General features: G+C 40.2%; 1 protein-coding gene across 1 annotated transcript in view; it reads right to left on the bottom strand.

Moving 5' to 3' along the window:
- Window positions 1–13670, bottom strand: part of CAMK1D (calcium/calmodulin dependent protein kinase ID) — a 153102-nt gene that overhangs the window by 30581 nt on the left and 108851 nt on the right. The gene's annotated exons all lie outside the window — the stretch shown is intronic.

Genomic DNA, 13670 nt, shown 5'->3' with positions numbered 1-13670 from the left:
ATAAAGGGGATTAGATTTATTTATAAAGCAATAAGAGAAACTAGCGTAATAGATATACTGGATATTACTTATATTTTATATATATGGGAATGTGATATGGTTATATTGTTATATTGATGAGAAGAATGTTATTAGTAATTGTTAAGCACATGAAATATGTACCTAATGGACATACAATTGAAATAAAGCAATAAGAGATTTATTGTATGTAAAAAAAATTTTTTTTTTTTAAACCCAGACATCTTTGTTAGATAACCAGTTAGAACCCCAAACCCCCCAGATTCAAAGGAATCAAGACTCTTTAATCTTTCTCGTTTGAAGTGCATGCAACAAAATTACAACATGGAAGGGAGAAAAATTCATCTTTTATTTGAAGCCTGATCACATTTATTTCTGTACGTTTGTTTCAAACAGCTTTGAAGTGTGGGGAGGCCCTGGGTGCATTATATTTCCAATGTTCTTAGAAAGAACCCATTCGACTGTTGCATTTGCTAACTGGGACTTGAAATCCATGACTGTAAAATGTCAAGGCACTTCCTTGGAGAGAGAAAAAAAATCAGAAAATAACAAGAGCATCTTTTTAAAATGATCCAGTCCAATTCCAGAATCTGAAGGGTCTTTCTAATGAAATGCCTCTTCTGAACCTTACCATAATGCTTGCAACTATTGAATTATTGAAATCACTTCATGTTCAATAACCATTAGATACTTTAAGAACACCCAGAGAAAGTGTGACAACTCTAAAATGAATTTCAGGAAGGCAATAATAAGCTGCTCACTTTTCTGCTCAAATTCTATCGTTCGATGAAAGAAAAAGAGAAAGGAATTTATCCTAAATGTGCTGTCCCAGCCTTCCAGAGTTACTAATGTCCTTGCAGTATTGCCAAATACTTCCCCCCGCCCCATTTTGTATGCATTGGCCATCTATAACACAGGATAAAAGGGAATGTAGTCGTGCATGATCCACAAATATGAAATGACAATTTGCACGATGGTTTCCCTTAATTCCTTACAGGGAAACCGGTCTTGCAAAATTTTAACAGGATCTTTCCTTTATAGAAGACTAAATTTTGAATGTCTTCTGCTTCTTCTGAATTTGTAGACAGCGTGGATTAGTGGATTAAAATTCTTAATCAGCAACCTGAACCGACAAAGCAGAGAAGCAACCTGGAATTAAGGAGAAACTTCCCAACAGTAAGAACAATTAACCAGTGGAACAGCTTGCCACAAGAAGTTATTGGTGCTCCATCACTGGAGGTTTTTAAGAAGAGACTGGACAGCTACCTGTCTGGAACAATACAGGGTCTCCTGCTTGAGCAGGGGGCTGGACTAGAAGACCTCCAAGGTCCCTTCCAGCTGTATTTTGTTTGAATAGCTTTAGCTGTTGGACAAATGACCTCACATTTGACTCTGGAATAATTTGGTAGACAGAGGAGTTCATGGTGAACTCAATGAATATTGTGAGCAGTTACTCCTTGGTGGCCAAAGATTGCCAGAAACACCATAATGAGAAGACATCATGTTTCTCAATCAATGTAACGTGCATCCCATTGGTCATTCAGAAATAACTGTACAAATAACATACTAAGGATTTACACAACTGTCTCCAAGAGACTACAAGGAGCAAGGGATCTTACTCATCTTGTGAGGCTATAAAACTGCCAGGAGGAGAAATTTAACAGCCCCAAACAGATTACCTAATGCTCCCCTCATTTCAAAAAGGAAATGGATATTAAACATCCATCATTTGTTGCATAAATCTTCTGCTTGGCATATGAAAATAACACGCCAAAACTTTCTATGAAAAAAAATATCATTATAGGATAGTAATACATTACCAAGAGCCCCCCCAAAAGACCCTTTGCTTTTCAACTCTACAGACAAGAGCCAACCCCCCAAAAAAACAACACCCTACTATGAGAGCCAACATGGCAGTGAGTCAAAATTCAAGCCAGGAAATCGTCAGAAGGAAAATAAATCTGAGTTTCAAAAATCTCTAGATGATTTGCAGTGGATGGGCTGTTGACGTTTAACTGCCAAATGGTTTAAAAGGAAGATCAAAATTAGCTTCCTTTTTGCTGGACGGATAATACGCCATTGAAGTTCAGAGAAGTTTAGATTTAAACCCGAAAAAGCAAGGGCTCCATTCAGTTCTGAGCCATTAAATAAACTCCGGATCCAACCATTCGTCGGAATGAAAGATTATGTAGGAAACAATGAATGCTTCTGGCTGTCAAATGCCTGAATTTTAATTCCATGGCCAAGGGATTAAACGCTTTGATGGTCATAAATGCAAGAACCATGTGTAAGCTACTTTTTTCACCACCATCATAACTTTGAATGCTCATTAAATGAAGCATAAGGTAAGTTGAGGACTATGTGTAATGGCAGAACCTTGAAAACCTGGCTGTAGGAGAAGGAGTGGGAGAACTTGGAGGGTGGAGTTAAAAGAGGCATCAGTCTAGAATCTCTACGTCATCACAAATGAACTAAATCTGACCTTCCTTGAATTCCGATGACCCTTATCTACTCATAGCAAGTGCAACTTGGTAGTTGAGAAGATTCCTGCATATAGTTTTTTTAAAGAAATAAATCAGTTCAATTGAACCTTCACTTTTGGATCTGGTCTTTCACATCTGACACTGACTTGATGTTCTCTTTTGAGAAGAGACGACAACCATTCATCTGAAATGTATAGGGTTTCTTGCTTGTACAGTGGGTTGGACTAGAGGATCTCCAAAGTCCCTTCTGTTATTCTGTTTTTTCCCCACTTATACCCAAGAGACCTAAGATGGGGTAGCCTTGAGTTTCTTTCTCGTGCTTTCCTGTTTTCCCGGGATAAGCTCTTTTTTTTTGCTAACAATATCTGTTTATCTTCTTCACCTCCACTTCTCTGTCCCTGGACAGCTTCTCTCTTTTGCCTCGTTGCTGTTTTCCCCTACTATTTCCATGTGGGTTGCACACCAATGTGTAGAGTTGCACACACCCTTGCAATTTCTCCTCACTTAGGCTGCGTCTTTCCAAGATCCTGATTTTTGGCTCTAATGAAGCACCTGTTCTAATGAAGCACCTGTTCTCTCTATACCTGCGGTGTTCCTTGCTGCCTATTTGCACATTACCTGGCCTCTCTCCCACTGAAATGAACAGATTTGGCTTAGCAGCTGCCACAACAGGGACTGGCCTGGATTTAGAAAGACCCCCGAGAAATATACAATTCAGGGATATGTGTTTTTTCCCTTCTTCTTCTCTAAAATGCTGGAAAGTTTCAATCCCCTAATTGATATTTAGTTGATACAAAGAAAAGTTAAAATATAAAGCACTAAAATATTTTTTAAAAGACAAAATAATTAAAAACAACAACAACAAAGAAGATATTAAAAAAAGAAAAGAAAAATGAAGACTAACACATATATTCATAACCTCCTCCCTAGCTAAATGCTGATTCATATAATACAGAATAACAAAGTTGCAAGGGATCTTGGAGGTCTTCTAGTCCAACCCCCTGCTCAAGCAGGAAACCCTATACTATCTCAGACAAATAGTTGTCCAATCTCTTCTTAAAAACTTCCAGTGTTAGAGAATTCACCACTTCTGGAGGTAAGTTGTTCCACTGATTAATTGTCCTCACTGTTAGGAAATTCCTCCTTAGTTCCAAGTTGCTTCTCTCCTTGATTAGTTTCCATTCATTATTTCTTCTCTTGCCTTCTGGTGCTTTGGAAATAGCTTGACTCCCTCTTCTTTGGGGCAACCCCTTAAATATTAGAAGACACCCCCCCCCAGTCCTTCCTTCCTCTAGACTAGCCATACCCAATTCCAGCAAAAAACACAGCAGTGTTAAGTTTCCCACAGACCAAAAGAATTTTAAACTGTTTTAAACTGTTAGCCTGTCCTCTGTGTATACCCTTTTATTTTCAATTCTTGCGGCTTCATTTTCTCCATGGATGGAAGTGACTAGGTCAAAAAGGAACGAAAAAACAACCACGGTCCATTTCCATACTATAAATATTTGCACTCCCTTTCAAAGAAAATCTGTCGTTCATTGGCCTTCGACTGGAGATACTTAGGAGGAAAAAAAAACCCAAATGACCAGGGTCATTTTTCCTCCTTGATACAACCATTTGGCATGATTCATTTTTGTCCATAAACTATCATGAAACAGAAGAGTTATGTTTTTTTTTTGTAGTAATATGGTGGAAAGTTGGGCAATGCCTATTTCCTTCCTCCTTCTTCCCCTGCCCCCAAAAAGAGGGGAGAACAAAGCTGCTTCTATATTCTGCTAAGGGAAAAAAGCGTCACTGCATTTTCAAATCCAAAGCAATGTTAAAAACTACTTTTTTTACGGCAAATTGGTGCTCAGCAAAAATCAAAGTGCCTTTTCTATGGACGGGAGGCCCCTGCTGTAAACACTGACTACAATTTCCAAACTAAACTAGAGCAACCGAGTTAACTTTTTAAAAACTTTTTGGAACAAAAATCAAAGCTAATTCCATCCTTGGTTGTATAAGCGGAGGCACAGAATCAACATCACATAAAGTATTTGTTGTTAGTTGTGAAGTTGTGTCCAACCCATCACGACTCCATGGACAACATTCCTCCCAGGACTTCCTGTCCTCTACTATCTTCTGGAGTCCATTTACTGGAGTAAATGAAGTATTATAAAACTTCAGTTAGGCCACAACTGGAACAGTGCATCCACTTTTGGTCACCACATTACAAAAAAATGATGTTGAGACTTTGGAAAAAGTGCAAAGAATGACAACTAGGAGGATTAAAGACCCGGGGACTAAAACATTTGAAAAATAGTTGCAGGAATTGGGGTATGGCCAGTTTTGAGAAAAGGACTAGGGGTAATATGGTAGCAGTCTTCCAGTATTTGAGGGGCTGCCCCAAAGAAGAGGGAGTGAACTTATTCTTCAAAGCACCAGAAGGCAGGAGAAGAAGCAATGGATGGAAACTAAACAAGGAGAGAAGCAATATGGAATTAAGGAGAAACTTCCTAACAAGACAATTAACCAGTGGAACAGCTTCCCATCAGAGGTTGTGGGTGCTCCATCACTGGAGGTTTTTAAGAAGAGACTAGACAGTCACTTGTCTGAAATAGTATACAATTTCCTGCGTGAACAGGGGGTTGGACTAGAAGACCTTCAAGGTCCCTTCCAGCTCTATTCTGATTGATTGATTGATTGATTGATTAACAGTAGGGTTGGTTCTGGCACCTTGGCAGAGGAGTACATGTTGTGTTTTTGTGTTTCTCTTTTTATTGGGTGCTATGCACCGCTTATGATCCCTAGACGAGACAGGCAGCCATCTAATTTCTTTAAATAATTCTTTCAACAGTGTGTTGGTGTGGTGTCGGAGTTTTCAATTCAATGTGTGGAGTGTTAGGAATATAAGTTTTTCCTTCTGTTGGAGAGTATTGCCGTTCCTCCATTTTTTCTAATTGACTGATATTCATGGATTTGATGTAAGTCTGATACTGAACTGTTTTTGATACTGGACTTTGTTATTGGATTATCCCTGGATTGAAAAACTGACTGATTTTACCTGTGAATGACTTTGGAATGTGTTTGAACTTGGCTTAACGTTTCTGAAAGTAAAAACCTATATTTACTGTACAGTGTACCTGTGTGCTGTGTGTGTATTATTCAAACACTACTCTCAATACGTCTCCCTGTATGCGCTCATTCTCCTAATGGGGAATTACCTCAACATGGAGTGTGAAGGATGTGTGTTTGTGTTTATTTTCATGGTCATGATGTGCACTGAAAATGGTGTTTGATTTCGTTGTAGGAGGTGCAATGACAATAAAGTAAGTAAGTAAGTAAGTAAGTTTTGCAAATGTCCCTGTGGCCCTCTAGAAAACGTACAAGCATTTAAAGATCATGATTAAAATGGCTGGCTCCTTCTTCCCTCTTCTTTATGCTGCCCTAGTTGTTAGGACTCAATTAATCCACATTCAAGATAGTGAATTCATCCCTTTTAAGCCTTTCTCTATTACTGCTTTCTCTATTACTCCCCTCGGAGCCTTCAAAGTGCCATCCGTCCAGTTTTTATGGGCCAGCAAAAGCTTAGGACAGCCGAAAAGACGAGAGAAAACCTACGGCAAAGGAACATGTGCATTTATTCAGAGGAATCCTTGCTCAAGTTAATTTCAAAGCAGTTAAGAAAACACAAATATCCACCGTTGATGTACATGAAAAAGAAACCCACATTTCTGGTTTCAAATATCTCTCTATATAAAAGCTAAACACTTTTCATGCATCATCACAAAATCTCCAGAACCGTAAAGCCTACAAACTTGAAATTTGGCTCATATGTTCCTCTTGGTTTCTAGGTGCTCACTAAGAAAGGATTTTTCAAAATGACCATCAGAGCATTTAGAGGATTTCCTATATTGTTATTATTAACACGCTCTGATGCTAAGGAGTTCTACTCCCCCTCCCCACCTGAAAAGAAATCTCTTCCAAATGCAAAACACAAGCAGAGGAGAGGAGGTTCAGTTTCAGCTTCACAGTACCAAGTAGCATCCCTATGGTCACCTGATCAAAATTCAGGTGCTTGGTTACCGAACAAGTATTTATGATGATTGTTGTTCAGATCTAGACCTTCCTCGTCCCGGTAAAACCCCTTTTATTTAGGTTAAAGGGAATTCCTCTTCAGCAAAGTCCCAGCAAACAGTCTTTAAAAAGATCTCACAACTACAGATCTTTATCAGGCTTGGAGAGTTGCCAGGCTGATAGCTTCCAAATGCCACGCTGCAGCAGCAATTACTTGGCAAGAAGTCAGAACAGATCTTCAACCTAATGAACTAATTGTCTCCTGCAAACACCACTCCCCTTTCAGTCCTCTTTATTCCCTATGGGAGGGGCCATTCACCATTCACCTGTGCCTTTACTCCCGAGTTGACCCTTGTTCCTTAACTGTTCCCTTCTCCTGGCAGCTCTGCACATGTGCACATCGGGAACAGGCTCCAGCTGTTCTTCTTCCCCACTGATCTCCGACTCCGGAGGCAGCTGATAACTGTCAGATGGCCCTGGCCCCATCTCTGCCTCCGATACAGAGCCCTCGTCAGAGCCTTCACCATACTCCAGGACTGGCCCATGTTCCCCCCCCCAACCACCTCACTCTCCGAGTCTGCCACTAGCTGCACTGGCCGCTGATGGGCCACAACACCTGTAGCACATGATCCCCATTTGAAAATCATCCAGCTGGCAAAGCCAATAAGGGGAACTAGATTTGTTTATCAACAATATAATTGCTAGTGATTCCTTTAACAATAAGGGCAAGGAAGAAAAAAAGAAGTTGTAAAATTGGACAAGGCTCGCTGAACAGGCCCCTTGCTTAGCGATGGAAATTCTGATCCTAATTGTGGATGGAAGTTGAGGACTACCTGTCATAGGAGACTGTTGAAGGATGTCAGTCAATGGCTCCTGCAAATGAATTCCAATGGGACACTTCCATAGCCCAGAGTCATCAATCATGTTCTCCAATTAGATATTTTCCTAGCAGAAACTTCAGTTACCTAGTTACTATCTTTGAAAACATTTATGGAATGCACTTTCGGTTTTGCAAGCTGCCGCACTGCTCCCCACTCCCTTTCTGTTGGCAACTCTAAAAAGACCATAGAAATATTTTATGAGTGGACATTAAGTGTGAAAAACAGTCATAAGTCACTTTTTCCGGTGCCATTGTAACTTTGAACAGTCACTTAAATGAACTGTTGTAAGTTGAAGACTAGCTGTACTGCAAAGGAACTTCCTATCTTGGAAGGAATGATGTATTGTTTAATGGTGCCAAAACAAAACAAAACAAAAAAAGGATTTATACAGTTAGGACTCATGCTGTACAGCCTTATATAAAAACAACAGATTTTGCAGTCAGCCCTGAATTAAACACAGAAAGGACATCGTCCAGAATTGTTAGGATAACGCAACTGGTTTGTAATCTCTCTGTGTGTGTTATTCGCCCCATGAACAAACTTGATTACAATCCAATCTTTGATGGATCGTTGTGAGGGCTACTTCTCTCATAGTAAAAACAAAAAACAAAAAAACCCAGCTTGAATATGAATTCTGTCCATTATCTCTCTCTTTTTAATATATAATTTCATTTCAAAATGTTTAAAAGGAAGATAAAATGAATACAAACTAATATAAAGTGAGAAAAAGAAAGAAAGAAATCAGAGAGAAAGCTAAAAGTATAAAAAAGGAACGGAAGGAAAAATAGAAAAAAAGAAAAGAAAAAAATGGATACAAAGAAATAGCGACTGAGATTTACAACAGTTGTAAGTACAATTATAAATTTATCTCTTACTCTACATCATAATTCTCTTCTTTCTATAATCTACCCTGACTAATTATCAAAACCTCAAATCATAATTTTTTTGTTTCTCCCAGGCAAAAAGCCCATATGAAGTTTCTAATCGGCCTTAAATTTGATAATCAACTTTTCTCTGATCAAAAAGGTTAATTTGTCCATCTTTGAATCAGAATAGAGCTGGAAGGGGCCCTGGAGGTCTTCTAGTCCAACCCCATTTTAGATAATGTCTCTTCTTAAAAACCTCCAGTGATGAAGTACCCACAATTTCTGGTGGCAGGCTGATTCACTGGTTAATTGTCTTCAGCAAGTTCCATCATCCTGCCCAGCTATTCCTCCATGGTGGGTAATATGAATCTTTCTATCCTTGTTCATACCGTAAAAAAAAAAAAAGATTGGAGTGTACCGAGTGTATGCAAATAATTCTAATTAAAGTTAATGAAGAATTAAGACCCATTCTCTATTGGAGCATGTCATTTTAGGATTTTAAAAAAGTGAAATCTACACCCAAAAGCTGAACATTTCAAAGAAGAACTCCTATAAGTACGAAGCTAACTTTTAATACCTTGTTGCTATTACCATCAAAAGTTTTTTCCCTACTCTGATTTTCTTTCTTTCTTTCACTTAATGTTACTTTTAAAACAAACATTTCTTTTTGTAGTTCTGTGAAATTTCCCATAGGAGGAGCTGTGAGTCCATTGTTGCCTTCTGAGCTTACTATTAAAGATCACCAAAAATTCTTTTCAATTCTTAAAAGAAAACTTTTTAAAGGGAAAAAAAGAGAGGAGGGAATGGGTGGGCGGGCTTGCAATTGTTTGGAATGTCAACATTAATTATGACGATCAGATACCTGGAAGCACAGATGAATATGTGAAAATGTTTGAATAATTCAATGCACTCCTATCTCAGTTCTTATACTTTTTAATGCAGAACCAATGTACTACAATTAAAATGATAGCTGGGAGTGCTACCTTTTAACATGTCCTTAAATAAATCATGAGACACTAAAAATATGTTTGAATTCTAAGGTAAATTTGGCCTAAAATATCAAAACATAAATTGTTGTAGAAATCAACTGCCAGAGTTAGCGATGGATTTCTGCGATTGAACGGCATTATCTATATTCGGCAACTGAGTTGATGGATTTCTGGCAAATATCTAGCATTGCTGAAGAGGCAACCTTCCCCTTTTTCTGCACTGACATTCTGAAAAGCTTGTGGGCAGACTGTTTTGTGGCACTCTGCCTCCTGGCCACAATCCAGTCTCACTACCCTTCACATAAAGACTCAACCAGTATATCTCATGCCAAGGGCTGCAGTTAAAACTGTTGCCATCAACCCCATGTAGAGATAATACCTTTGTGGCTTTGTATCTGTAGGAGAAGGAGTGGTAGAGCCTGGAGGCAGAGTGAAAAAGGGAATCAGCCTAGAATCCATACGTAGCCACAAAGGAACTATGTCCAAACTCCCTTGAATGCCATTATTATTATTTCACTATAACCAGGTATCATTAGTTGAGAAGATTCCTTTGCCTAGGCTTATAGCAATATATCAGGTGCAAAGAATCAGGACTGTACATTAAGTTTCAGTTCAGAATATTTATGGTTCAAGACTATATTCAAGAATCTAGTCAACTCAGACTCAACACTAAACTGGCACCAGGTAAGGGTTAACAGAATTCACAAGAGGTTGGATTTGGACCTTTGTGAGAATGTAATGACACTAGGCTTCTGACTCGTTTAACTCCACTTCCCACTTCTGCCTGCTCTTGTCCTACAAAATCAGTTTAATTGGACCTTGATGTGTGGATCTGATCTTTCCTGGCTGACTATGTGACAAACAACAACAACAACAATAATAATAATAATAATAATAATAATAATAATAATAATAATAATAATAATAACAACAACAACAATAATAATAACTTCATTCCCAGATAGAAAACTTACTGGGGGAGTCTATAATAACTATGAAACAATAATTTCCACTCCATATTCTTGAGCTATTTAGTTGGGGAGTCATTCAACTAACTAGAAAAGAGATGGCACAGAAATAAATAATTCTGGGACTCTGCTGTTTAATTATTAATATTTATTTCACTTGCTTAATTTCTTTAATTTACTTTATTGCCAGAAGAGGCCAGAATAGTTTATAAGAGGCCAATAAAAACAGGCTTCAACAAAATTGTCATAATAAAACCCACAATGCTTATTTATACATTCAAATAAAAAAAATATGGCTAAAGAAGAATGAGTCAGCAGAATAGAAAAACAATCTAAAAACATTCAAGGATGAAACAGCTGGTTAATTGAAATTTCTACTACAACAATCTGTCGGTTTAGCTTATTATTGAAAGTTTATTATAAATTAACTCCTGAACTTCACCACGACTTCAAGGATACAGAAATGTCTAACAAGGGTGTTATTTTATGTAAATCAAAAGACAGAAGTCTTTGAAAAAAATCTATGGGTATGGATCAGAGGTGGGATTCAAACATTTTTACTACTGGTTCTGTGGGTGTGGCTTGGCGGGTTTGGCATGGCTTGGTGGGCATGGCAGGGGACAGAGATACTGCAAAATCCTCCTTCCCTCCCCACTCCACTAACCTCCTTTCCAGCTCCTTTCTCCTGGGCAGGGCAACCAAAGGAGACCCAGCCAATCAGCTGGGACTCAATGGGAGGCAGAGAAGAGATGGGGTTGGTGGGACCAGTCAGAGGTGGGATTTGCCAGTTCTCCGAACTACTCAAAATTTCTGCTACCGGTTCTCTAGAACCAGTCAGAACCGGCTGAATGTCACCTCTGGTATAGACATTTCTTGGGAGCTGGTGAATACAATCTCTGTTTTACACAGTCACACTGGAAAAGGAGCTGGTGAAAATAAGATGTATGGTCAGTATGTACGCAATGTCCCATGTTTATCTATTTATCCAGATTGAGAAAATGCCCGACTTCTTAATGACACTGGGCAACTTCCATTAAAAAGAAGAGAAACCACTTATTGAGATTCAAGTTTTAAAAAAAAGAAAGAAAGAGCCATTTGGGAGATGGAACAAATGTAATGAAATCTTTTTGTTTCGAGCCTGGAAAAACAAACCGGATTTTTAACAGTTCTAGATATCACAAAGGTAATTAGAAGGCTGGAGGTTAAAACATATGAAGAATGTTTTCAGGAATTGGGTTATGTCTAGTCTAGTGTAAAGAAGGACTAGGGGAGACAGAATAGCAGTGCTGCAATATTGGAGGGGCTGCCACAAAGAAGAGGGGAGGGTCAAGCTATTCTCCAAAGCATCTAAAGGCAGGACAAGAAGCAATGAATGGAAATTAATCAAGGAGAGAAGCAACCTGGAATTGAGGAGGAATTTCATGACAAGTTAGAACAATTAAGCAGTGGAACAGCTTTGCCTTCAGAAGTTGTGGGTGCTCCATCACTGGAGGTTTTCAAGAAGAGACTGGACAGCCACCTGTCTGGAATGGTACATGTAAATGGTACACGAGCATAGGGTTGGACTAGAACAGGGGTCGCCAACCAGTGGGCTGGGGACCACTGGTGGTTTGCGAGAAAAATTTGGTGGTCCACAGAGAAATGTCACCCCCAAAGCAATTAATCCAGGCTGTGTGGGAACACAAGGCTGTGCCGCCCGCATGGCCCATGGGAACACAAGGCCTGTGTCACTTGCATTGTGAACAACATGAGGTAGTGAGGGGAGGGGGGGAAAGGGAGGAGGGGGGAACTTGCCCCATTCACCCCACGCGCCTGGCCTGGCCACCGGGCTACTTCTTTCTGCTTCTTTCTTTCTTCTTCTGCTTTTGGCTGCAGGCAAGGAAAGCAGCAAAAGTCTTTCTTTCTCTCCCCCAAACTCCACCAGAAATGAGTCTTTGGGACCCTGCAAGGCCTCCTGCTTCAAGAGGCTGTGCCAGTAAAGACTCATTTCTGGCAGAGTTTGGGGGAAGAGAAAGAAAGACTTCTGCTGCTTCTGCTGCTTTCCTTGCATGGAGCCAAAAGTCTCTCTCTCTCTCTCTCTCTCTCTCTCTCTCTCTCTCTCTCTCTCTCTCTCTCTCTCTCTCTCTCTCTCTCTCTCTCTCTCTCTGAGAACGGAGCTGGAGATGGTATCCTGCGATCCCAAATAAAGATTGATCGACGATCCCAAATAAAGATTGATCGATCGGTAGGAAAACGGGGTGTGGGATTCTCCTGCAGAGTTTTTTTGGGATTTTCCCAGGGTCTCTGGTCTGCGGGATTTAAAATTATGACTTTGGTAGTCCCTGAGGTCCAAAAGGTTGGCAATCACTGGACTAAAAGGCCTCCGAGTCCCTTCCAACTCTGTCATTCAGTTACACCTTGCAAGGCCAACAGGTATGGAGGTGACACCATTGAACTGACTAAGAATAGTCGAGACATGTAACAGTTTTTGCAAGACTTCACAACCCAAGTTTCTTTTTGACAACACTTTTCAGGCCAGGAACTCTCACTCTGTATTTTATGCAAATGCTGAGTTACACCATAGGCATTAAATTTGGGACTTTCCTTCAAGCTCTACCAAAAAACAAACAAACAAACCATGGTCTTCACAGCTCCCCCACTAGCTGTGAGTCACCGCCGTAGGCTTGCAGATACAACCATCTCAGCTCCTTCTTCCCTTCCTCCCACCACGAAACACCTCTCCTTACTTGGCAGGAAGTGCTATAAGTTGCTTTAAGCATGAACACCTCCTTGTTAGCTGCTAAAAAGAACTCCAAGCCTTGAAAAATGGGAGTTCAGAATGATTTTTAGTCAGCCTAGAAAACCCACGGTTAGAAATGGCTTTAGCTTGCACAACTACCCCTTCCAACAGTTACACTCTGTGGTTGTACGCAAAGACTCTCCTTAGAGCACGGATGTGTCCAGGGGTGGGATTCAAATTTTTTTAACAACCGGTTCTGTGGGTTTGGCTAGGTGGACGTGGCTAGGTGGGTGTGGCCATGTGACTGAGTGGGCATGTCTTCTTCTTCTTCTTCTTCTTCTTCTTCTTCTTCTTCTTCTTCTTCTTCTTCTTCTTCTTCTTCTTCTTCTTCTTCTTCTTCTTCTTCCTCTTCCTCTTCCTCCTCCTCCTCCTCCTCCTCCTCCTCCTCCTCCTCCTCCTCCTCCTCCTCCCCATCCTCCTTCTCCTCCTCAACCCCCGTTGCATTTATTGGGCCTTCTGGGCCTCAGGGAAATCTCCTGTAGGGGGTGTTTTTGCTCCCAGAAGATTTCCCTGGGGCACAGGAACGCAAAAAATGGAGTGGGGGTGGGGGCAGGGGGGAGCTGCATCCCCTCCTCCATTTTTTGCCTTCCTGGGCCTCAGGAAAGCCTCCTGGGTGAAGCAGTAAGGCAG

The sequence above is a fragment of the Notechis scutatus genome, chromosome 6 (assembly GCF_049901735.1).
Source record: "Notechis scutatus isolate UNSWTSFEM ecotype Mainland chromosome 6, rNotScu1.2, whole genome shotgun sequence".
Taxonomy (NCBI): Eukaryota; Metazoa; Chordata; class Lepidosauria; order Squamata; family Elapidae; genus Notechis; species Notechis scutatus.
The sequence above is the reverse complement of the archived record's forward strand: the minus strand, read 5'-3'. Positions and strand labels throughout refer to the sequence as shown.